General features: G+C 40.7%; 1 protein-coding gene and 1 long non-coding RNA gene across 8 annotated transcripts in view; one reads left to right on the plus strand and one right to left on the minus strand.

Annotated features, from left to right (window-relative positions):
• Znf431l4 (zinc finger protein 431 like 4) overlaps positions 1–26268 on the minus strand; it is a 98280-nt gene that overhangs the window by 25540 nt on the left and 46472 nt on the right. The window contains exon 4 of one of the 7 annotated variants that reach the window (XR_015623698.1): positions 19275–19417. The gene's annotated coding sequence lies outside the window, so the exon portion shown is untranslated. 7 annotated transcript variants of the gene reach the window in all.
• Positions 1–26268, plus strand: part of LOC148004439 (uncharacterized) — a 51538-nt gene that overhangs the window by 14206 nt on the left and 11064 nt on the right. The gene's annotated exons all lie outside the window — the stretch shown is intronic.

Here is a 26268-nt window from a genome sequence, read left to right on the forward strand (position 1 = left end):
CAGCGTTACATAATGTGTCAAACCAGGGAAGACACGGAGGCAGAGCATTCTCCTCAGGAGCAGAGCACAGGAGGGGCTCAGGGACTTCAACACCTTGAGGAGTTCAGACACTTTAAAGTATCTTACCTGTTTTCTCTAATATATTTTAAAATATAAGGCTTTCCTGAAACTCCTCCAACCTGTACCATTTTAGACTCAATCTCCTTAGACACAGGGAAGCTTCTGTGACCTAGGTAGGTCTGACTGTTCTTGTAAGAGTGACTTCTGGGATGTACAACTTCTGCCTGGTCCTCATTTTCCATCCAGGGACGTCTTCAGCTTTATATAACCTTTAATCTAAACTCATCAGTTAACTGACATAAATAAGCCCACCCTGGCTTATTTGGCAGGATATAAATGGTACTGAATAGTACTGAATAATCTAAGGTTGTTTATTTTAAATAATCTGCCCTGAAAGGCAGTTTTTACAAAAGGTGCTATATTTCTAACCCTAATCTTAGACAGAACTTATTGACTGTAAAAGGCAACCTCCCAGTGGTGGAAGGTGACAATGGCAAGAATAATGTTTTGCAGGTTTTGATGAGAAGCCATGATGAAAAGTTCTGTTTATTATGGTGCTGCACTAGACACATGTAGAAGGAAGGGTTGGCAGAGCTAACATCTTTATCTCTTTATCTAATCTATTCAATTCCTGCTGAATAATGATTTAATTATTCGTGTTTAGATATATGTCTTATGGTTACACTTGCTGTAATGAATCACCAAGACTAAATCAACCTGGGGATGAAGTGTTTTTTGTTTATTTGTTTTTTTTTGGTTTTTTTGGTTTGGTTTGGTTTGGTTTGGTTTGGTTTGGTTTTTGGCTTATGTTTCCATGTCACAGCTCATGATCAAAATAATTCGGGAATTTAGCCAATGTCATTTTAATGTAAATTTTATTGAAATGTACCATGTATATCAGCAGCATCTTATTTTTATTTTAAAGTCTAAGTATAATATTCTTACTGAAAAATAAATGAGTATGAACTAATACTGTTGAATGAATGTTTACAGAACATTACCAGCATTTTAAAAGATTTTTTTTTTTTTGCTCATTTTCTGTTTCTATTCATTCTTCTGCCTTCAGGGATAATCAATTTCTTGACATAACATCATACACAAGTTATGATATTTCTGAACTGTTTTCTTTGGCTTTATATTATTAGTGATGTTCGTGTATGCATTTTTGTGAAACCATCAACCCCCTTTTATTATTGTGCAGTACTAATTTACATACTTATTGTAACATTTTTTCACTCTCCAAAAATTAGAGATTCTTGGACTTTTCCTCTGAGTTATTATGACTAGTTTTCTTTTGCTAAATATATGAAGATATTACTATTGAGTGTAGAAGTGAAATAATATTGTTTTAATTGTACTTCTGATAATAGTAATTAGGCTGAAGAAAGTGCAGCTCTAATCCAAAGTCTTCTAAAATATGGAACTTTTGAATGCTAGGATGACATCATCTGTAGAAAAGTCTACATCTAACCTCATGTGTGTAGTGGTATATATTTAATCTGTTCTATGTGCCCGGTGGGTGTGCATGCCTTCTTTACCTGCCCAAGTGTTTTGAATTCACGAATTAATGACACACACATGTAGTCTCAGTGGTTGGGCCACTTTCTAACTCCACACAGCTAACACACACTCCCCTCCAGTATTCCTGAGTTAATATTTACTAAATCTATATTTCATGTTTGCTGCCCTGGACCCTGCTGGGCAACCCTCCTGGGGCCCTTGTACCTACATTTCAGCCATCTCTCCTTCCGGTACCTTCTGCGTGGTCATCTTCTATATCCCTATCATGACAGAATCCCCTTTTCCTCCTTCCTCAGTCCCTTCCTGGGAACCCTAAAAGTCCCACCTCTGTCTCTATCCAGTCATTGACTGCCAGTAATTTTATTAACCAGTCAAAAACAATCTGGGGACAGGTTTCCTGTAGTCCTGTAAGCAAGTTTTTGGATAACATAGTTAACATGAAAACATAAGCCGCTACACAGCTGGTCACAGTTGAAATGCAGTCACTTTGTATAAAATATTGTATAAAGTAACTGTGACATTTTAGACTTGACTGTCTTTCCCAAGATATATTATTATACATATGTAAATATTCCAGTATAAAATAATATCTCCAATTTATTTTATCTCAAACATCTTGAGCAAAGGATACTCAGCTTGTATGGTGCATTTATGACACAAGTATTAAATGCAATTATTAGAACTACATTGGAAATCAGTGGTTAATACTCTTTAAAAATAATTTCTATTAACATGTGAATAAATATATATGTAGTATAATATGCAAAGTATTTCTGTGCAATTATATATTAAAAAGATTAGTACATATTAGTATGTTCAGTTGGATTATAAATTATACATTCTTAATTAGATTGATATAATTCACACCTGATATATCTTTATACATAATTTTATTATAACAAAATAACGATTCAAATTCAAGAAACCTAGTTGATGTTTTTTCACGATTAATAGGAAGGTATTAGTTGAAAATACACGTGATTAATTTGGAAAAATTGAAGCACAACTTTGCAGATACCCAGTTATGAGTCCATTTCCATTGCTGAGGGTCTAAGACAGTTCAAGAGCCTGTAGGTTAAGTACACTGCTGGACACAGACAGAGGGAAGATTGACTTAGTACTAGTCCCATCAGCTGTGCTTCAGCCTTTTCCTTTGCTAACTCGCTTTACCAACTTCTTCACAGCTCCACCTGAGGCTACATTCAAAGCATCACTTTGGGCTCCAAACTCTCCATTCTAAAGAATGTTGAGAAAGCAAATACTGCAAAACTCAAAACACGTCAGTGCTTCAGTTAGGTTTTAAGGATGATAAAAATCAAGGGATCCAAATTCCCTTTGGGGGTTCTCTTTTTAAAAAGAATTTAAAAATAGACTCAGAAGGAAGCCTAAGTCCCATTCTATTGGAGTCTGAGGTAAAAGCAACAGGACAGGCAAGCTAAAAATCATGACAGCTGTTTGGTAGATAAAGAGAGAAAAGAGGAAAGAGAAGGTAATGCCTTTGGAGAATTATTTCTTTTATTTTTGAGATTATAAGATGATTACATTATTTCTACTTCCATTCTCCCTTAAAACCATCTCATATAACCCTCCTTGCTCTCATTCAAATTCATAGCCTCTTTTTACATTGTTACATGCATATATACATATATACCTTATATATTAAATATAACATTACAATCTCAGCATTCCTTAGCTGCTGTAGCTCTTTGTGCAGGGTTAAGGTCTCATGGCTTCCCTCTAAGTAGAGGTTGTGTTGTAGATATATCAGTCGGGACTGGGTTCCAAAACTCTGCATTTTTTCAATAATATTTTTGTTCGCTTTACAATCCTACCACAGCCCCCCTCTTTCTTCTCCTCCCAGACCTACCCTCAGATTCACCTCTCCACCCCCTCAACTCCCCACTTCCCTTCTCTGAGAAGAAAGAGAGCCGCTACCCTACCATCCCACCACCATTGTACCAACCTGCCCTGGCATATTAAGTTGCATCAGGACTAACTGAATCCTCTTCTAGGGAGGCCAGACAAGGAGGCCCACCTAAGGGAAAGGGATCTGAAGGCAAGCAACCGCATCTGAGTCAGAGACATCACCTGCTCCAGTTGTTAGAGGGCTCACATGAAAACCAAGCTGCATGTCTGATATATATGGGGGGAGGGGATGTCCTAGATCCAATCTATTCATGTTCTTTGGTTGGTGGGTCAATCTCTGAGGGACCCATGGGCCCAGGTTAGTTGGCTCTATAGGTCTTGTGGTGTCCTTGACCCCTCCGGCTCCCTCAATTCTTCCCCCTCCCCCAACTCTTCCACAAGATTCCCAGAGCTCTGACTAATACTTGGCTATGGGTCTCTGCATCTGTTTTCCATCACATGACAGTTAGGCTCCTGTCTAGAAACATAGCTTCGTTAATAGCGTCAGAAGTTGGCTCTCTCCCATGGGGTGGATCTCAAGTTGGGGCGATCATTGATTGGTCATTCTGTTAATTTCTGCTCCATCTTTATCCATGCACATCTTTGTAGGCAAATTTTGGGTTGAAAGTTTTATGGGCGGGTTGGTTTGCCCCCGAGACATTGAAACTGGAGAGAAGCAATTGGATGGGAGAGGTGGTAGGGAGGAGAACCCGAGTGAGGATCAAATGTGGAGATAGCATAGGTGGTGGTGGAGGGTGTGGTGAGAGAGAGGGGAAATCAGTGAGGAGACATCTCTGAGATAAGCCAGAAATCTGGAATGGGGGAGGTCTCTGGGAGGATATGGGGATGACCCTAGCTGAAAGCCCCTGAGGATATGGAGCTTGAAGTGGACACCTCCTATAGCCAGGCAAATCTCTGCATTTTTTTTCTTCTATTTTAAATTTACATTTTTTTTAATTTAGAGAATACTTTATTAGTTTTTGTAATCAAACCCACGTATATAAGACCTTACATATTTAATACAGTGTGTTACCCCTGTACAAATGGAAAAAACTTAAGTTCAACATTTCTAGACCAATATGGCTGTTAATTTCTGTACAATGCCAACTCAACACAGTAAACGGGGATACTTTTTTCGAAAGTTGACAGCACAGGTAAAGTTTCAAAAAATTCAAATTGTATATCTGTATATATATATTTATATTTATATAAAAAGACCAATAATAGCAGTGTGTTATGCATCAACAGCAGCAACAGCTTTTCCAGGTTCTGCAGTCATCTGAACAAAACTGTAGAGACATCCAGCACACTCCATTAAAAAAAAAAAAAGTAAAAAAACAAAACCCGAGAAAACAGCACAGTTCTGTTACTCTTGTGGTACCTGGCACCATTTTTTTTTTAAATTAGCTTCTCAATCATCATCTGGAAAGAAAACATTCTGAGCAACATCATTAAAAACAGCTCTGATAAAGCACGGTCACTACTACGTATCATAAAGCAGGTACAAGCTATTTTACATCCACAGAGGTATGATACAGTACTGTCCTACATCTATAATACTAGAGGATACAATTTAAAAGGCATTATTTGAGACTTGATTCTACTTTTCCAGCAGAGGGCCTAAAGGATGGTGTGACACGGCTTTGTAAAGAAACATACTCTAGACAGGATTTCCTTTCACTAGTGGCACACTTCTAAGGATTCATTCTCTCCATGAATGTCAGCTAAAACCGTTATTAAAAAAATGAAATATCCCTAGAACAAAACTGTATAACCACCGGATTCACATGAAGATGACCTAGTGGAGACAAGCTGGACCTCACCTTACCAACAAGCTATCAAATCTGTTATGTTAAAATAGTGAGACCTCCAAGGAAGGAGATGCCAAGTAGTGCTTCAAAGCTTCGGACCACAATCAAACACAGCATCCTTTTCAACAGAAGTAGAAGCTCATCTGAATATGCTCATGGATGCTGACATCAACATTTAATCATCTCCTCACTCATCCAGGAAGAGGGGGAGATCAGTTACTACTGTACTTTATTGTGTTCAACCAAATCAGCATGTTACAAAAATAGCAAGCTGCCATAATAAAAAATAAGGCTCCTCTATCCAGCACCAGATAGCATCATTTTACTTTCAAGCCTAGAAATTGCACACTTGTATATAAACCAATCGAAGATGAGGACTGAGAGTTCATCTTGGTGGATTTTTCCTTTGATGAATATGAAGTGTCCTTCCTTATCTTTTTTGATGACTTTTAATTGAAAATTGATTTTATTTGATATTAGAATGGCTACTCCAGCTTGCTTCTTCTGACCATTTGCTTGGAAAGTTGTTTTCCAGCCTTTCACTCTGAGGTAGTGTCTGTCTTTGTCTCTGAGGTGTGTTTCCTGTAGGCAGCAGAATGCAGGGTCCTCATTGCGTATCCAGTTTGTTAATCTATGTCTTTTTATTGGGGAGTTGAGGCCATTGATGTTGAGAGATATTAAGGAATAGTGATTATTGCTTCCTGTTTTATTCATATTTGGATGTGAGGTTATGTTTGTGTGCTTTCATTCTCTTTGTTTTGTTGCCAAGATGATTAGTTTCTTGCTTCTTCTAGGGTATAGCTTGCCTCCTTATGTTGGGCTTTACCCTTTATTATCCTTTGTAGTGCTGGATTTGTAGAAAGATATTGTGTAAATTTGGTTTTGTCATGGAATATCTTGGTTTCTCCATCTATGTTAATTGAGAGTTTTGCAGGATACAGTAACCTGGGCTGGCATTTGTGTTCTCTTAGGGTCTGTATGACATCTGTCCAGGATCTTCTGGCCTTCATAGTTTCTGGCGAAAAGTCTGGTGTGATTCTGATAGGTCTGCCTTTATATGTTACTTGACCTTTTTCCCTTACTGCTTTTAATATTCTTTCTTTATTTTGTGCGTTTGGTGTTTTGACAATTATGTGACGGGAGGTGTTTCTTTTCTGGTCCAATCTATTTGGAGTTCTGTAGGCATCTTGTATGCCTATGGGTATCTCTTTTTTTAGGTTAGGGAAGTTTTCTTCTATGATTTTGTTGAAGATATTTACTGGTCCTTTGGGCTGGGAGTCTTCACTCTCTTCTATACCTGTTATCCTTAGGTTTGATCTTCTCATTGAGTCCTGGATTTCCTGTATGTTTTGGACCAGTAGCTTTTTCCGCTTTACATTATCTTTGACAGTTGAGTCAATGATTTCTATGGAAACTTCTGCTCCCGAGATTCTCTCTTCCATCTCTTGTATTCTGTTGGTGAAGCTTGTATCTACAGCTCCTTGGCTTTTCTTTTGATTTTCTATGTCCAGGGTTGTTTCCATGTGTTCTTTCTTGATTGCTTCTATTTCCATTTTTAATTCCTTCAACTGTTTGATTGTGTTTTCCTGGAATTCTTTCAGGGATTTTTGCGATTCCTCTCTGTAGGCTTCTACTTGTTCTCTAAGGGAGTTCTTTATGTCTTTCTTGAAGTCCTCCAGCATCAGGATCAAATATGATTTTGAAACTAGATCTTGCTTTTCTGGTGTGTTTGGATATTCCGTGTTTGCTTTGGTGGGAGAATTGGGCTCCGATGATGCCATGTAGTCTTGGTTTCTGTTGCTTGGGTTCCTGCGCTTGCCTCTCGCCATCAGATTATCTCTAGTGTTACTTTGTTCTGCTATTTCTGACCGTGGCTAGACTGTCCTATAAGCCTGTGTGTCAGGAGTGCTGTAGACCTGTTTTCCTGTTTTCTTTCAGCAAGTTATGGGGACAGAGTGTTCTGCTTTCAGGCGTGTAGTTTTTCCTCTCTACAGGTCTTCAGCTGTTCCTGTGGGCCTGTGTCTTGAGTTCACCAGGCAGGTTTCTTGCAGGGGAAAAGTTGGTCCTACCTGCGGTTCCAAGGCTCAAGTTTGCTCGTGGGGTACTGCCTAAGTCCTCTCCGCGGCGGCAGCAACCGGGAAGATCTGCGCCGCTCTTTCCGGGAGCCTCCGTGCACCAGGGTTCCAGATGGCGTTTGGTGTTTTCCTCTGGCGTCTGGATGTGCACAGAGTGCAGTCTCTTCTGGTTTCCCAGGCGTGTCCGCCTCTCTGAAGGTTTAGCTCTCCCTCCCACGGGATTTGGGTGCAGAGAACTGTTTATCTGGTCTGTTTCCTTCAGGTTCCGGCAGTGTCTCAGGTGCAGGGGTCCTGCCGCCCCTGGGCCCTCCCCTACGGGAACCCAGAGGCCTTATACAGTTGCCTCTTGGGCCAGGGATGTGGGCAGGGGTGGGCAGTGTTGGTGGTCTCCTCCGCTCTGCAGCCTCAGGAGTGCCCACCTGATCAGGCGGTGAGGTCTCTCTCCCATGGGGTTTGGGAGCAGAGAGCTGCTGCGGGCCGGGATCCGCAGGTGTGGGACTTCCGGTAAAAACCTTAAATTTACATTTTAAATGTTATCCTCTTTCCCAGTTTCCCCTTCAGAAACCCACTATAGCACCCCCCATCCCGATTCTATCAGGGTCCTCCCTCACGCACCCACCCACTCCCTCCAACCTCCCCACCATAACATTCCCCTACACTGGGGCATCCAGCCTTGACAGGACCAAAGGCCTCTCCTCCCATTGATGCTGAATAAGGCCATCCTCTGCTACATATGTAGATGGAGCCACTGGTCCATCTTTGTGTTCTCTTGGGATGGTGGTTTAGTTCCTGGAAGCTCTGAGGTTCTGGTTGGTTGATATTGTTGTTCTTCTTATGGGGTTGCAAACCTCTTCAGCTACTTCAGTCCTTTCCCTAATTCCTCCATTGGGGACTCTGTTCTCAGTTCAATGGTCATTTGTCAGGCTCTGGCAGAGCCTCTCAGGAGACAGCTCTATCAGGCTCCTGTCAGCATGCACTTCTTGGTATCTACAATAGTGTCTGGGTTTGGTGTTTGTATATGGGATGGATACCCAAGTGGGGCAGTCTCTGGATGGTCTTTTCATCAGTCTCTGCTCCACAATTTGTCTTCATATTTCCTCCTGGGAATATTTTTGTTCCTTCTTTTAAGAAGGTCTGAAGTATCCACACTTTAGTCTTCCTTCTTCTTGAGCTTCATGTGGTTTGTGAATTGTATCTTGGGTATTCAGAGATTTTGGACTAATATCTAATTATCAGTGAGTGCATACCATGTGTGTTCTTTTGTGACTGGGTTACCTCACTCAGGATGATATTTTCTAATTCAATCCATTTGCCTATGAAATTCATGAAGTCATTGTGATTGCGGAGTAGTACTCCATAGTGTAGATGTACCACATTTCTGTATCCATTCCTCTGTTGAAGGACATCTGCAAATAGTGATATTTTGACTTCTTCCTTTCCAGTTTCAATCCCTTTAACCTCCCTTTGTTGTCTGATTGTTATGGCTAGGACTTCAAGTACTGTATTGAATAGGTAGGAAGAGAGTGGGCAGCCTTGTCTATTCCCTGATTTTAGAGGGACTGCTTCAAGTTTCTCTCCATTTAGTTTGATTTTGGCTACTGGCTTGCTGTATATTGCTTTTACTATGTTTAGGAATCCTGATCTTTCCAGGTCTTTTATCATGAAGGGGTGTTGAATTTTGTCAAATGTTTTCTCAGCATCTAATGAGATGATCATGTGGTTTTGTTCTTTCAGTTTGTTTATATAATGGATCACGTTGATGGTTTTCCGTATATTAAACCATCCCTGCATGCCTGGGATGAAGCCTACTTGGTCATGGTGGATGATTGTTTTGATGTGCTCTTGGATTCGGTTTGCCAGAATTTTGTTGAGTAATTTTGCATCAATATTCATAAGGGAAATTGGTCTGAAATTCTCTTTCTTTCTTGGGTGTTTGTATGGTTTAGGTATAAGCATAATTGTGGCTTCATAGAATGAATTGGGTAGTGTTCCCTCTGTTTCTATGTTTGGGAATTGTTTAGAGAGTATTGGTATTAAGTCTTCTATGAAGGTCTGATAGAACTCAGCACTAAACCCGTCTGGACCTGGGCTCTTTTTGGTTGGGAGACCTTTAATGACTGCTTCTATTTCCTTAGGAGTTATGGGGTTGTTTAACTGGTTTATCTGTTCCTGATTTAACTTCGGTACCTGGTATCTGTCTAGGAAATTGTCCATTTCCTGAAGATTTTCAAGTTTTGCTGAATATAGGTTTTTATAGTAAGATCTGATGATTTTTTGAATTTCCTCTGAATCTGTTGTTATGTCTCCCTTTTCATTTCTGATTTTGTTAATTTGGACGCACTCTCTGTGTCCTCTCGTTAGTCTGGCTAAGGGTTTATCTATCTTGTTGATTTTCTCAAAGAACCAACTTTTGGTTCTGTTGATTCTTTCTATGGTCCTTTTTGTTTCTACTTGGTTGATTTCAGCTCTGAGTTTGATTATTTCCTGCCTTCTACTCCTCCTGGGTGTATTTGCTTCTTTTTGTTCTAGAGCTTTTAGGTGTGCTGTCAAGCTGCTGACATATGCTCTTTCCTGTTTCTTTCTGCAGGCACTCAGCGCTATGAGTTTTCCTCTTAGCACAGCTTTCATTGTGTCCCATAAGTTTGGGTATGTTGTATCTTCATTTTCATTAAATTCTAAAAAGTTTTTAATTTCTTTCTTTATTTCTTCCTTGACCAGGTTATCATTGAGTAGAGCATTGTTCAATTTCCAAGTATATGTGGGCATTCTTCCTTGATTGTTATTGAAGACCAGTTTTAGGCCGTGGTGGTCCGATAGCACGCATGGGATTTCTATCTTTCTGTACCTGTTGAGGCCCGTTTTTTGACCAATTATATGGTCAATTTTGGAGAAAGTACCATGAGGAGCTGAGAAGAAGGTATATCCTTTTGCTTTAGGATAGACTGTTCTATAAATATCCGTTAGGTCCATTTGGCTCATGACTTCTCTTAGTCTGTCTACATCTCTGTTTAATTTCTGTTTGCATGATCTGTCCATTGAAGAGAGTGGGGTGTTCAAATCTCCCACTATTATTGTGTGAGGTCCAATGTGTGTTTGAGCTTTAGTAAGGTTTCTTTTACATATGTAGGTGCCCTTGTATTTGGGGCATAGATATTTAGGATTGAGAGTTCATCTTGGTGGATTTTTCCTTTGATGAATATGAAGTGTCCTTCCTTATCTTTTTTGATGACTTTTAGTTGAAAATTGATTTTATTTGATATTAGAATGGCTACTCCAGCTTGCTTCTTCTGACCATTTGCTTGGAAAGTTGTTTTCCAGCCTTTCACTCTGAGGTAGTGTCTGTCTTTGTCTCTGAGGTGTGTTTCCTGTAGGCAGCAGAATGCAGGGTCCTTGTTGCGTATCCAGTTTGTTAATCTATTTCTTTTTATTGGGGAGTTGAGCCCATTGATGTTGAGAGATATTAAGGAATAGTGATTATTGCTTCCTGTTTTATTCATATTTGGATGTGAGGTTATGTTTGTGTGCTTTCTTTCTCTTTGTTTTGTTGCCAAGACGATTAGTTTCTTGCTTCTTCTAGGGTATAGCTTGCCTCCTTATGTTGGGCTTTACCATTTATTATCCTTTGTAGTGCTGGATTTGTAGAAAGATATTGTGTAAATTTTGTTTTGTCATGGAATATCTTGGTTTCTCCATCAATGTTAATTGAGAGTTTTGCTGGATACAGTAACCTGGGCTGGCATTTGTGTTCTCTTAGGGTCTGTATGACATCTGTCCAGGATCTTCTGGCCTTCATAGTTTCTGGCGAAAAGTCTGGTGTGATTCTGATAGGTCTGCCTTTATATGTTACTTGACCTTTTTCCCTTACTGCTTTTAATATTCTTTCTTTATTTTGTGCATTTTGTGTTTTGACTATTATGTGACGGGAGGTGTTTCTTTTCTGGTCCAATCTATTTGGAGTTCTGTAGGCATCTTGTATGCCTATGGGTATCTCTTTTTTTAGGTTAGGGAAGTTTTCTTCTATGATTTTGTTGAAGATATTTACTGGTCCTTTGAGCTGGGAGTCTTCACTCTCTTCTATACCTATTATCCTTAGGTTTGATCTTCTCATTGAGTCCTGGATTTCCTGTATGTTTTGGACCAGTAGCTTTTTCCGCCTTACATTATCTTTGACAGTTGTGTCAATGATTTCTATGGAATCTTCTGCTCCTGAGATTCTCTCTTCCATCTCTTGAATTCTGTTGGTGAGGCTTGTATCTACAGCTCCTTGTCTCTTCTTTTGGTTTTCTATATCCAGGGTTGTTTCCATGTGTTCTTTCTTGATTGCTTCTATTTCCATTTTTAATTCCTTCAATTGTTTGATTGTGTTTTCCTGGAATTCTTTCAGGGATTTCTGCGATTCTTTCAGGGATTTTTGCGATTCCTCTCTGAAGGCTTCTACTTGTTTATTAATGTTTTCCTGTGTTTCCCTAAGGGAGTTCTTCACGTCTTTCTTGAAGTCCTCCAGCATCATGATCAAATATGATTTTGAAACTAGATCTTGCTTTTCTGGTGTGTTTGGATATTCCATGTTTGTTTTGGTGGGAGAATTGGGCTCCGATGATGCCATGTAGTCCTGGTTTCTGTTGCTTGGGTTCCTGCGCTTGCCTCTCGCCATCAGATTATCTCTAGTGTTACTTTGTTCTGCTATTTCTGACAGTGGCTAGACTGTCCTATAAGCCTGTGTGTCAGGAGTGCTGTAGACCTGTTTTCCTCTCTTTCAGTCAGTTATGGGGACAGAGTGTTCTGCTTTCGGGCGTGTAGTTTTTCCTCTCTACAGGTCTTCAGCTGTTCCTGTGGACCTGTGTCTTGAGTTCACCAGGCAGCTTTCTTGCAGCAGAAAAGTTGGTCTTACCTGTGGTCCCGAGGCTCAAGTTCGCTCGTGGGGTGCTGCCCACGGGCTCTCTGCAGCGGCAGCAACCAGGAAGACCTGTGCCGCCCCTTCCGGGAGCTTCAGTGCACCAGGGTTCCAGATGGCCTTTGGTGTTTTCCTCTGGTGTCCGAGATGTGTGCACAGAGAGCAGTCTCTTCTGGTTTCCCAGGCTTGTCTGCCTCTCTGAAGGTTTAGCTCTCCCTCCCACAGGATTTGGGTGCAGAGAACTGTTTATCTGGTCTGTTTCCTTCAGGTTCCGGCGGTGTCTCAGGCAGGGGTCCTGCCGCTCCTGGGCCCTCCCCCACGGGAGCCCAGAGGCCTTATACAGTTTCCTCTTGGGCCAGGGATGTGGGCAGGGGTGGGCAGTGTTGGTGGTCTCTTCTGCTCTGCAGCCCCAGGAGTGCCCACCTGATCAGGCAGTGAGGTCTCTTTCCCACAGGGTGTGGGAGCAGAGAGCTGCTGCGGGCTGGGATCCACGGGCGTGGGACCTCTGGCAAACACAGGACGTGCCCGGTCCTAGATGAACTCTGCCTCTGTGTGTCCCGATCTCACCAGGCAGCTCTCTTGCAGCAGACAAGTTGGTCTTACCTGTGGTCCCGAGGCTCAAGTTTGCTTGTGGGGTGCTGCCCACGGGCTCTCTGCAGCGGCAGCAACCAGGAAGACCTGTGCCGCCCCTTCGGGAGCTTCAGTGCACCAGGGTTCCAGATGGCCTTTGGTGTTTTCCTCTGGCGTCCGAGATGTATGTACAGAGGGCAGTATCTTCTGGTTTCCCAGGCTTGTCTGCCTCTCTGAAGGTTCAGCTCTCCCTCCCACGGGATTTGGGTGCAGAGAACTGTTTATCCGGTCTGTTTCCCTCAGGTTCCGGTGGTGTCTCAGGCAGGGGTCCTGCCGCTCCTGGGCCCTCCTCCACGGGAGCCCAGAGGCCTTATACAGTTTCCTCTTGGGCCAGGGATGTGGGCAGGGGTGGGCAGTGTTGGTGGTCTCTTCCGCTCTGCAGCCTCAGGAGTGCCCACCTGATCAGGCGGTGAGGTCTCTTTCCCACAGGGTGTGGGAGCAGAGAGCTGCTGCGGGCCGGGATCCGCGGGCGTGGGACCTCCCCAAACACAGGACGTGCCCGGTCCTAGATGAACTCTGCCTCTGTGTGTCCCGATCTCACCAGGCAGCTTTCTTGCAGCAGAAAAGTTGGTCTTACCTGTGGTCCCGAGGCTCAAGTTCGCTCGTGGGGTGCTGCCCACGGGCTCTCTGCGGCGGCAGCAACCAGGAAGACCTGTCAACATTTTTTTTTTCTAAAGCCAGACATGGTTTCTTTTATCTCATGAAAAGTAAGTAAGTCTTTTCCATTTTGTAGGATCATCTCTGTAAGGAAATCTAAACTGTTGTTAAATACAGAAACTTTTAAAACCATTAGGCCCTGATTAACCTGTTTACTTACTTTGAAAAGCATCAGGAGAGGCACATTTAATCAAACCATTACTGCATATTCGCAAAGTAGTCACAGGGACTCAGATGAAATTAACTCATAAAGCAGGACATTAATTTGGGCTGCCCCTCATCACAACTTTTGTCAGTCAATAGGCTGAAAGTCTGGTTTGTTCCTATCCATGCATAGAATGAAGGGAGCCAGGTGTCTGAATATAACCAGCAATATTCGCTGAAATCTGGCTGGGAATGTTTAACTCTACACCCAGGATGCCTTCCTGTGGCATAGACTTTGATTATCCAGGATTTTCCTGTTTCCAAAAGCCCAGAATCTTTTTAAAGGAAAAATTCAGGAAGCTTCAGTTTCACAAAGCCAATTTTTGTAATGGAAACTCCCCTCTTTCTGGCAGCCAGGGGGCTCAACCACAGGGCACTATAAACTCTTGTGTCTTTATCTCAAAAGACAAATCTCCATCTTTCCTCTCTATGATATAATCAGACATTTAAAGTGGGCATCAGTGAGCAAACATCAACATGAATATGGGTTACTGGTCTGTAGTTACATTAGGTAATACCTTTCCTGTGTCTGTCTTTCTTACTTCCCAGGCCCAGGCCTGATGGCACTGTATTCACACCAAACTTAAGAATGGGATAAAGCAGGGAGTGGAAGGGCCTGGAGACCAAAGCCTTAATTTTAATGGATCCAAGAGACAGTCATTTGACAGCATTTGTGGCATCTACTATTTGACCTGGGTATGGGTATGATTCACGGTGTAATACCAGTTACCTTCACTGCCAGAGGAGTGGATAGAATTATATTTTAAACCCAGAAATGAACCCACACACCTGTGGTCACTTGATCTTTGACAAATGAGCTAAAACCACACAGTAAACAAAAAGATAGCATTTTCAACAAATGGTGCTGGTTCACCTGGAGGTCAGCACATAGAAGAATGCAAATCAATCCATTCTTATCGCCCTGTACATAGCTCAAGCCCAAGTGAATAGTGGACCTCCACATCAAACCAGATACACTCAAACTAATAGAAGAAATAGTGGGGGAAGAGCCTCAAATACATGGGCACTGGGGAAAATCTGAAAACAACAACAATGGCTTATGCTCTAAGATCAAGAATCAACAAATGGAGCTTCATAAAATTTCAAAGCTTCTGTAAAGCAACAGACACTGTCATTAGGGCAAAACGGCAACCAACAGATTGAGAAAAGATCTTTACCAATTCTATAACCAAAAGAGGGCTAATATCCAATATATACAAAGAACTCAAGAAGTTAGACTCGAGAGAATCAAATACCTATTAAAATATGGGGTAATTCATTTAAAGAATGAATTACCACAAAGAATTACCCACAAAGAATTCTCAACTGAGGAATATGGAATGGCTGAGAAGCACCTAACAAAATGTTCAACACCTGTAGTCATCAGGGAAATGCAAATCAAAACAACCCTGAGATTCCACCTCACAACAGTCAGAATTGCTAATATAAAAAACAATGCTGGTAAGGATGTGGAAAAAGATGAACACTCCTCCTTACTTAGTGGGATTGCAAGATGGTACAACCACTTTGGAAATCAGTCTGAAGGTTCATTAGTAAATTAGACATAGTACTACCTGAGGACCCAGCTATATAACTCTTGGGCATATACCCAAAAGATGCTCCAACATATAACAAGGACACATGCTCCACTATGTTAATAACAGCCTTATTTATAATAGCCAGAAGCTGGACACAACCCAGATATCCCTCAACAGAAGAATGTATACCGAAATTGTGGTACATTTACACAATGGAGTACTACCTAGCCATTAAAAACAGTGACTTCATGAAATTCTTAGTCGAATCAGTGGAACTAGAAAATGTCATCCCGAGTTAATCCAGACACAAAACAATACACATGGTATTGTGTATTGCTTCGATCCTACATAGAATGGGGAACAAAATAATTACTTGAGCTAGGAGGGAGGGAGGGACCAAGGAGGGTGAGGTTAAAAGGGGGGGGGGCAGAAAAAGGTATTGGAATGGACAGGATAGAAGTACAGAGGATCAGGAAATTGAATAGAAAGGTATAGTAGAGGGAGATGGGGAACTGGGGTGGCCACTAGAAAGTCCCAGACTCTGGGGAAATGGGATACCCCCAGGACCCAATGGGGATGACTTTCTTTGAAATACTCATCAAATGGCGATACAACCTATAGAGATTGCCCCCAGTAGGTAGGCACAGCTCCCATTTGAGGGATGGGGCCACTCACCCAATCTCAAAAATTTACGCCCAGAAATGTTCCTGTATAAAGGAAAGACAGTGACAAAAAAAGGAACAGAGGCTGAAGAATAGGCCATCCAGAGACAGCCTCGCCTAGGGATCCATCCCGTCTGCTCTACTTTGGGTGTTATTTTTCTCCTTGAATTTAACAGAGATTGTCCAGAAAACAGCTTTGATAATGGAGCCAATACCTTAGTAGTAATAGCCTGATAATAGTGTATCCAATTGATATGCCCTAAAACCTTTTGTAAGTAGTTGAGGGTGCACTGTTTAGGAAGTTTTAAGTTGAGAGGAGGATGGTGAATTTGTTCTGAGTAAGAATATATTCTAAATAATTGTATGATGGCTGCTTTTGTGTTTTATATGGAGCTGTGCTTAAGTGTTATTCTCTTAGTTTACATATCACGAATGTTCAGCATTGATTTAAGTACGAGTGAGACAAGCAGGAGAGGAAAACATCATCCATATAATGAATGACCAGTACCTTAGGAAATTAATCAACACTGTTTAAAGTGCTTTACAAAGTACTGACATACAGTGGGGCAATTCTGCATCATCTCTGATAAAGCCTTCCACTGATATTGGGTCATGGGCTGTTGATTATTTAAGTAGGAACAGAGAATGTAAAATATTCTTCATTATCACAACCTAAGGAGATAGAAAACAAACAGTCCTTTAAGTATAATAATACAGCATCCTCGTCAAATCATAGCAGGAGCAAAGAGCCCAGGCTGAAGGGCCTCCACTGTTTTCATTTCATTGTTTCATTGTTTCATTTATGCCCCTGAATTCATGTAATAGTCAAATTTTATTTTTTGTGCTCTTATGAATTACAAAAATAGGAGAGTTCTAAGGACTACCAAGGACTCTGTATGTCTTAGCCAGTACTGGTCCTAGTACTAGGAGTTGAGCCTGTTTTAATTTTTCCCCATCAAAGGGTCATTGAGCAATCCATAGGGGATAACTAGAGACCCAACGTAATTTTAAAGGTTATATGGATGGCCCATGATCAATGACCCCAGTGGTGTGGGCCTATATCTTCTTGTATTATCATATAAATAATTAGCTTCAATCATAATCACTGTTTAGATTTATTGTAATATATCTTTTCCCCACAGACCTTACGAAAGTTCTAAGACAATATAAGGTTCAAAAGTTCCAGAAGAATCCTCTTCAGTACAATTTAAGACATCAGTAGTTTTTAAAGAATCCTGTTGTCCTCCATCACTTTGAAAGGGTTGGCCTCTAGACACTGACAAATGTAGAAGCCACTATACTTGACTAATAACTGCCTGATCTGCCCCAGTTCTTAGAATGCCTCTTAAAGGGCAGTTTTTCAATGTACAATGACAGTAAAGGATGGCCATCCTCTATTAATGACCTTGTCCATAAAGCTAAGGGATTTAATCTCGGTCCGCTAGATCCTGTTGTCTGTAAAACATCTGGAGCACACTCATACATTTGAGTTTTAGCCAGAGCTACTGAAAGGAAAATTATATGAATTTAAGGTTTAAAAATATAAAATTAAAAGAGTAAGCCCCAAAAGCCACAAACTCAGGGCTAAGCCATGCCACCAGGAATAGCAGGCCATGAAGATAAAGAAAAGGAATACAAAAACCAGCTCAGGCTATCGAGGACTGACCCATAAACCATCCAAAGACATCCCCCTCAGCTTACTCAGAGTCATACTTTAACCAGATGTCCTCCAGACCCTGATAAGCCCCTACTTGTGCTTTCCAGCCATTGCGTCCTACAGAGAGCACTCCAGGAAACCGCCGGCCCAACCCTAACCAGAGGTGTTTCAAATACAGATGCTTCATCAATTTTGACAAACTTTTAAAAATAATGAGGACCTAAAGACCCGACCCTTCTCCTGATTTAGTAGCTCTGTTCCAGGAACCAGGGGGCCATAAAACCTTCTGGCGTCCCCTTATCTCATGGAGCCATAAAACAATCCTGTAACTTGCAGTACATTCCCCTTTGACATCCCCCCATTCCCTGGGCTCACAGCCTCTGCCTTTAAATACTCTTTTTCCCAGCCTCTCGGGGTCGACACCTCTGTCTCCTGCGCGGGATAGTGTCGGCCCGGAGATCTCTGTAATAGGTCTCTGTAATAAACTTCGCCTTTGCTTATGACATCCAAAATGGTCTCTCTGTGTCTGAGGTCCGCGATTTCCCAAGACTTGAGTAAGGGTCTCTCTGCGTGGGATCTTTCACTACAGCTTTGGATTAAAAAATATGATCACTTTTTCTCAGTTCCTGGGCTGGATATATTGACTGGACTAAGATGTTTTTAGCCCAACTGGAAGCATCTTTAAGTATACATTTAGAAAGCAATAAAAGGAAATTTAAACTCTGGAATTTCTACTGAAAAATAACAATCAGTGACCACTGACCAATGTTAACTCTGAAATTCTGAGCTCTTCATGTAACAATAGTATAGAAGAGACATCTGAAACATTTCCCTTTTTCACATACCTTAAATCACTTTCTTATACCTTTATAATTCACATTTCCACACCTTAAGTCATTTTACTAGACCATCAAAACTTACACAAACATCCATATCCTCAGATCTTTATATACCTTAGAATGCTTTCTTAGACTGTCAGAGTTGCATGGACTTTTGTCACGCAACTTTTCATTTCTTCTAATCATTTACCAAAGATTCTTAGTTATCACTGAGAATAATCATTGCAAAACACGTTCTTTTAAATAAAGGAACAGTGAAAAGCTACAACAAAGCTATTATCCTTTAATATAAAGCCTTGTAAACAAGGCAAACCTGCCTGCCTTTTCTTAACAAGAGACCTAGTAGTGCTAAAAAAAAAAAAAAAAAGAAAAAAAAAAAAGAAAAAAAGGAAAAAAAAAGTCAAGGCCTATTATTTACATATGAAATGAACTAACCAGATGCCCTTAGCCTTGGGAGAAGGAATTAGTTGCCTGCTGCAATTAAAATGACAAAGCTACAATTAGCATAGCCATAAATGCCAATAGAGATCTGAGAAGGATAAATTATAGTAGGAAGTATAAACCAAATAGCCTATGTACCAATTAAAATGAAAATTTTTCCCATTATCTAGATGTTTTCCCTAGGTCTTGGTGGTGGGAAGGTGGTGCTAGGTTTTCAGCCGTCAAACAGGACAACATTTAATATTTAATTAACACACATAGCAGTGGGGTTTTGACTATCTGACCCAGGTCTCAGAAATGTTTCTATAGAGGAACAACTTGGGGACATGATCTTATCTTGAGTAGACAGAGTAGGGTAATCAATCCAAAAGTGTTCATACCGTGAACAGAGCCCTGGATGGCAGGCGAAGCTTGTGCGATTTTGGCTCAGTGGTTAGTATAAACCATAATTCAGGTGGTAGTCCATCTATCTTCTTTGGACTGGGTTCCCATTAGGAATGGATATGCCATATTCAGCAAATCTCTGAGAAGGTTGAGAAACATCGTATGTTAAGTATAAGTGATATATACAGACTGGATTGTGTTTAGTTACATGCTTTATGTTTAACCTTGAAAACATGTACAGGAGGCTAAATAAGGCTATAATTGATTATTATAGTACTTAGTATGACTGCGAGTATAGTCCTTAAAACATTAAAGAATTTTATCATTTATGAGGTGACTGACTATTAACTTGCATGTCTTTAACAGTTCACAATAAGTTACTAGCTTTTAATTGAGTATTCCAGCTTTATTTATGTTAAGTTTGAGCCTTAAAAAATGACAATTTCTTAATTAAAACTCCTTTTAGTATCAAAATAACACTTAAATTCATAAACACGGTCCACAGAAACACTGGGAACTTTCCTGATCCTTTTATTGTACATCATTACAAAAATGTAACAGTTTCTTATGTGATTCAGTTTATCAAAATAGATAAAGCTCAACAAAGTTAGCAAAGACTAGGAAGCTAGACATACATTGAGCCTGAAAGACTATGTGTAAGAAAAGACTTTCTTTAAGCTGGTAGCTCTCAACCTTTTTCATGCTGTGACCCATCAACATATTTCCCATGTTGCAGTGAACCACAACTGTAAAATTATTCTCATTCCTATTTCATAACTGCAATGTTGCCAGTATTATGAATAAAAAGGCAAACATCTGACATGAAGATGGTCCTAGGCTTCCGCTATCTCCCCCGAAGAGTCATGGCCCACAGATTGAGAACCAATGCTCCAAGCTCTTTACCAGATGGCTTTTGTGTATTTATTGTCTGGCTGCTTAATAAAATAGGAATAACCCAGTTTCTCCTGTTTAGTGCTTGGTGCTCACAGATGCAGCCTCAATTCTTTGGTTTTTATTTATTTGTTTATTTAAAATAATATGAAATATTTTATAAACTCGGAAAAGTCCTATCATCTTACAAATTGAGATCATTTCCCCTTTTTAATATAAAATTTCTGTGAGCTACAAAATTCTTCATTAAAAAGTTTAAAATCTCTCAACTCTGTGGTCTTGCAATATCAGAAATAAAGTACTTTTTTATTTCCAAAGTGAGACACAACAATAATCCCCAGAAGGCAAAACCAAGCTCCAACAGTGCCAACAAGTCAATGCTTGACATCTGGGATCCATTCCTAATCCTTTGTGCTTTACTGAAGGACTTAGGTCACCTCTTATGGCTCCACACTCAGCAGCATATGCAGCCTGCCTTCTAGAACCTGGTCAGTTCCATTTCATTGCAGCTGGTGTTTCTGGTAACTATGACATGGCACCTGTACCTCAAAATCTTTTAGGGTCCCCCCATTGCAACTGGGTCCTCTTTAGGAACTCCCACCCTACCACACACTGGCAAGTCTCAGCTGATCTCCATAAGCCCTTCATTTCTTTAAAACCAAAGTTTTAAAGTGACTCTTGTGATGTTTTAAATATGCTTGGCCCAGGGATTGGCATGACTATGAGGTGTGGCTTTGTAGGAGTAGGTGTGGTCTTGTTGGAGGAAGTGTGTCATTATGGGCATGGGCTTTAAGTCCCTTGTCTTAGCTGCCTGAAAGCCAGTCTTCTCCTTGAAGCTTTCAGATTAAGATGTAGAACTCTCAGCTCCTCCTGCACCATGCCTGCCTTGATGCTGCCATGTTCCTGCCTTGATGATAATGGGCTGGATCTCTGAACCTGTAAGCCAGCCCCAATTTAATGTTGTCTTTACAAAAGTTGCCTTGGTCGTGGTATCTGTTCATAGCAGTAAAACCCTAAGACACCTCTTATGTTTGCCTGCTAGTGCAAGGTACATTCTTGCATATGAATGCATGGAGATGCAGTTTCAATACTTTATTAAACAAACATTGTTCTAAATTCCAGGATTCCCTAAACCTTGTTTTCAGGACAAAAGTTATCATATGAAAATCCATCCTAATCCAAAATGTCTTAGAGACTTGTCTTCTTGGTTGACCCATGGCAAGTGGTCAGCTTTAATCAAGAGAGTGATGAAGTCACTTGATAACATTCCTCTCTAGCCCTAGCAAAAATGGCCACCAAGAATGTGGCTTCTCAAAGACTGTGGCAAACCACGTGTTATTTATATATAAAGTCATGCCACAAGCTTCTTTCAGTATTATGTTTGCAGAGATTTTTTTTTAAACTATGAATTCTGTGTTAAAAATTTTGTTATTTTTTTCACATATTTTTATCCACACCCAATAAACATAATTTTTGGAGTACAGAAATTTGATATAATGATCTTAGGTAATTAAATGAAGCCAATAATCTTCTTGGCTGTTCTGCTTGGCTCTCTTCTCCCTGTCACAATGTCAGGTGTCTCACCTAACAACAGACAGAGCAGAAACTTTTAGATATGCTTGGGTCTAGAAAAGGGAAAGCTATAACTCGTCTTGAGAGCCAATTTCCCAGTAAAGTAGAATAGCATAGAACAACGTTAATGTTATCCATACCAAAAGACATCTGACTTTCTGCTAACCTGAATCCAGTGGCTACAAAAGCCTCAGAAATAAAATGTGAGCCCTGGCAATAAAAGCAGCTATGGTAGCAGTGATGGCTTGCAACTGGCAACATGAGAGCAAACTATACATATATATACACACATATATAAACAAGAAACACAGAACACAGAAAACTTATATAATCAAAGAAGAGCAGTCAGAAACAAACCATGTGGTGGTGGTTACCATTCATTCATACACTTTGTAACAAAACTTAAAGACACTCCATAAAACACAGACAGACCCCCTCACACAAAACAGGCAAAGACAAAACTTCTTTTTCTTCCTTCTTTCTTTTGTGTGTGTGTGTGTGTGTGTGTGTGTGTGTGTGTGTGTGTGTGTGTGCGCGTGTGCGTGTGCGTGTGCACGTGCATGCATGTGTGCATGTGTAGGATGTCATACAGGTGAAGGCAGGTACAAGATAGAATGAGGCTTGTCATTGGATGAAAAGGAAGGATGGGCAGGAGAAAAGTTTTAGCCAGAGGAGGAGACGGGAAAGGGACTGGAGGAGAAGCTGCCAAGAGAACATGGAGGCTGATGTTAAGATTCCACTCTGCACTTTTACAGGTTGTTGTGAATGTTCTTAAGAGATGGATGTGTACAGGGCTTTGTATGTTTAGGTGGGCAATTATATTGTATCAATTAGATCAGAGGTTATTGTGTTGTGTGTTCTCTCACGTAGTGATTTAAGTTTAAGAGAGTTTGTGGTGGTGGAGACACTGGGCTGCCACGGAATTGAGATGTATATTTCTGGCATGGCAGCAATCTGTCTTGGGAACTAGATGGGTAGAGAGATTGCTGCCAGGCTCAGAGAGAGGCCTTCAGCAGTGTGATATGGGATAGAGCAGAGCAGGTGAGATGCTTTGTTCACCGAGATGAAGATATCCACCAGATATCTTGGGACACTGAAGCACCAGATCTAGTGGGGGTAAAAGACAGCTTTTAATTTTTATTTTACAGCAACGTGTGTGTGTGTGTGTGTGTGTGTGTGTGTGTGTGTGTGTGTGTGTGTGTGTCCAAATTTCTTTATTACAGGGGAAGCAGGATGAAAACATTAGGTATTTAGTCCAGGTGGGGCACGCAGCCAGAGGTTCTTGAGCCTCTCTTTCAGGTCTGCAGCAGCATCAGTCAGGACTGAAGCTGTGGCCTCTGCTTTCTTTCCACTAACAGCCACTCTCTCTGTGCCTCTGGTTAGTCTGGCTACGAGTTTATCTATCTTGTTGATTTTCTCAGAGAACCAACTCCTGGTTGTATTTGCTTCTTTTTGTTCTAGAGCTTTAAAGTGTGCTGTCAAGCTGCTAGTCTATGTTCTCTCCAGGTTCGTTTTTGGAGGCAGTCAGAGCTATGAGTTTCTCTCTTAGCACTGATTTCATTGTGTCCCATAGGTTTTGGCATGGTGTGCCTTCATTTTCATTAAATTCTAAAAAGACTTTAATTTCTCTCTTTATTTCTTCCTTGACCAAGTTATCATTGAGTAGAACCTTGTTTGGCCTCCATCTGTATGCGGGCTTTTTCTGTTCTTGTTATTGAAGACCAGCTTTATTCTGTAGTGACCTGATAGGATGTGTGGGATTATTTCAATCTTCTTGTATCTATTGAGGCCTGTTTTGTGACCAATTCTATGTTCAACTTTGGAGAAGGTCCCATGAGATGTTGAGAAGATATATTCTTTTGCTTTGGAGTAAAATGTTCTTTAGATATCGATTCAATCCATTTGGTTCATAACTTGTTAGATTTGACTGTATCTCTGTTTACTTCCTGTTTCCATGATCTGTCCAGTGATGAGACTGGGATGTTGAACTCTCCCACTATTATTGTGTGAGGTGCAATGTGTGCTTTGGTCTTTACTAAAGTTTCTTTTATGAATGTGGTGCCCTTGCATTTGGGGTATAGATGTTCAGAATTGAGAGTTCATCTTGGTAGATTTTTCCTTGGGTGAGTATAAAGTGTCCTTCCTTATCTTTTTAGATAACTTTTGGTTGAAAGTCAATTTTATTCTATATTAGAATGGCTACTCCAGCTTGTTGGTTAGGAAATTGTTTTCCACACTTTTACTCTGAGGTAATGTCTAACTTTGTCACTAGGGTACATTTCGTATATGCAGCAAAATGCTGGGTACTGTTTACATATTCAGTCAGTTAGTCTATGTCTCTATATTGGGGAATTGAGTCCATTGATGCTAAGAGATATTAATGAAAAGTGATTGTTGCTTCCTGTTATTTTTGTTGTCAGAGGTGAAATTATGTTTATGTGGCTATCTTCTTTTGGGCTTGTGGAAAGAAGATTACTTTCTTGCTTTTTCTAGAGTATAATTTCCCTCCTTGTGTTGAAGTTTTCCATCTATTATCCTTTGTAGGGTTGAATTGGTGGAAAAATATTGTGTAAATTTGGTTTTGTCATGGAATATCTTGGTTTCTCCATCTATGTTAATTGAGAGTTCTGCTGGATATATAGCCTGGGCTGGCATTTGTGTTCTCTTAAGGTCTGTATGACATCTGCCCAGGATCTCTGGCAGGACATCTGGCTTTCAGCATCTCTGTTAAGAATCTGGTGTAATTCTGATAGGTCTGCCTTTATGTTACTTGAGTTTTCCCCTTACTGCTTTTAATTTCCTTTCTTTATTTTGTGCATTTGGTGTTTTGATTATCATGTGATGGAAGGAGTTTCTTTTCTGATCTAATCCATTTGGAGTTCTGTAGGCTTCTTGTATGTTCATGGGCATCCATTTCTTTAGGTTAGAGAAGTCTTCTATAATTTTGTTGAAGATATTTACTGAACCTTTAAGTTGGGCATCTTCACTCTCTTCTATACCTATTATCCTTTGGTTTGGTCTTATCATTGTGTTCTGGATTTCCTGGATGGTTTGTGTTAGGAGCTTTTTGCATTTTGCATTTTCTTTGATTGTTGTGTCAATGTTTTCTATAGTATCTTCTGCCCCTGAGATTCTCTCTTCTATCTCTTGTATTCTGTTGGAAATACTTGCATCTATGACTCCTGATCTCTTTCCTAGGTTTTCTATCTCCAAGGTTGTCTCCCTCTATGATTTCTTTATTGTTTCTATTTCCATGTGTAGATCCTGGATGGTTTTGTTCAATTTCTTCACCTGTTTCCTTGTGCTCTCCTGCATTTGAGGGAGTTATTTTTGTTCTTCATAATCATCCATCATCATCATCATGTGATGTGATTTTAAATCCAAATCTTGCTTTTCAGGTGTGATGGGGTATCCAATACTTGCTGTAGTGGAAAAAGTGGGTCCTGATTATGCCATGTAGTCTTGGTTTCTGTTGCTTATATTCTTGCACTTGCCTCTCACCATCTGGTTATTTCTAGTGCTATGTGACCTTGCTGTTTATAACTGGAGCTTGTCCCTCCTGTGATCCTGGTGGTATCAGAATGCCTCAGAGTCCAGCTGTCTCTGAGATCCTGTGATTCTGGTATCCTGTGATGCTGAGATCCTGGGTGTGTCAGAGCTCCTGAGAGTCAAGCTGCCTCTGGGATCTGATATCCTGGTGTAACCAAACTCTTAAGATCCTGTTGTGTCAAAGCTCCTGGGAGTCAAGCTTCCTCTGTGAATCTGTGATCCTGGGCATTTCATAGCACCTGGGAGTCAAGCTCCCTCTGGGTGTTGTAAGAGTGGATGCAGAGCCAGCACTCTAAGTCTGTCCAGGTGCAGGTTCAAACTGGAAGGAACCCAAGCCACTGGCTGGGTGGGGTTCCTGCATCCCTGGATCCCGGGAATCCCAGTAACTCCGTTTGTTGGGGCAGTTGTCCTGACCTCCTCACCCGTGATCCTGTGCATGTTAGAGCACCTGGGGGTTGGGCTTCCTCTGGGTGTTGTGGGAATTGGTGTAGAGTCAGTGCCCAAGGTTTGCTCAGGGCCCCCTCTTTAATTTTTAAACACAAGATATCCAGAGCCGTTTTCATTTGAAAAGTAGATAAGTCTAATTGTCATTTGATTCATTAGTATCCTACAAGAAAGCTAATTATAAACTTCTTGTTCTGCTGCTACAAACAAGAATCCAAGCAATGTCCAGTATTATTGGTTACAATAATCTAGTGAATAGTTTGAAAATAGACCCATATGGTAAGTAGTTCTGATATCTCATAGAACATAAGCCCGTGTTGGCCTTAGCCCTTAATAGGAATATGAATGCTACACTGTCCTATGCAAATGAAAGTGATTCAAATACCAAGGAAAAATTAAATGCATTCTTCAGATGAATGAATATGTGTATTATAGTCCCAAGGTCCAGTCATAAACACAAAGTTATTATTATTGCTAACAGGAGCTAAGTCCATCAAGTGAGTTGAAACAAAGGAGGAATAGTAGTTTGACCAA

The sequence above is a fragment of the Rattus norvegicus genome, chromosome 7, assembly GCF_021556685.1.
Source record: "Rattus norvegicus strain SHRSP/BbbUtx chromosome 7, alternate assembly SHRSP_T2T, whole genome shotgun sequence".
NCBI lineage: Eukaryota > Metazoa > Chordata > Mammalia > Rodentia > Muridae > Rattus > Rattus norvegicus.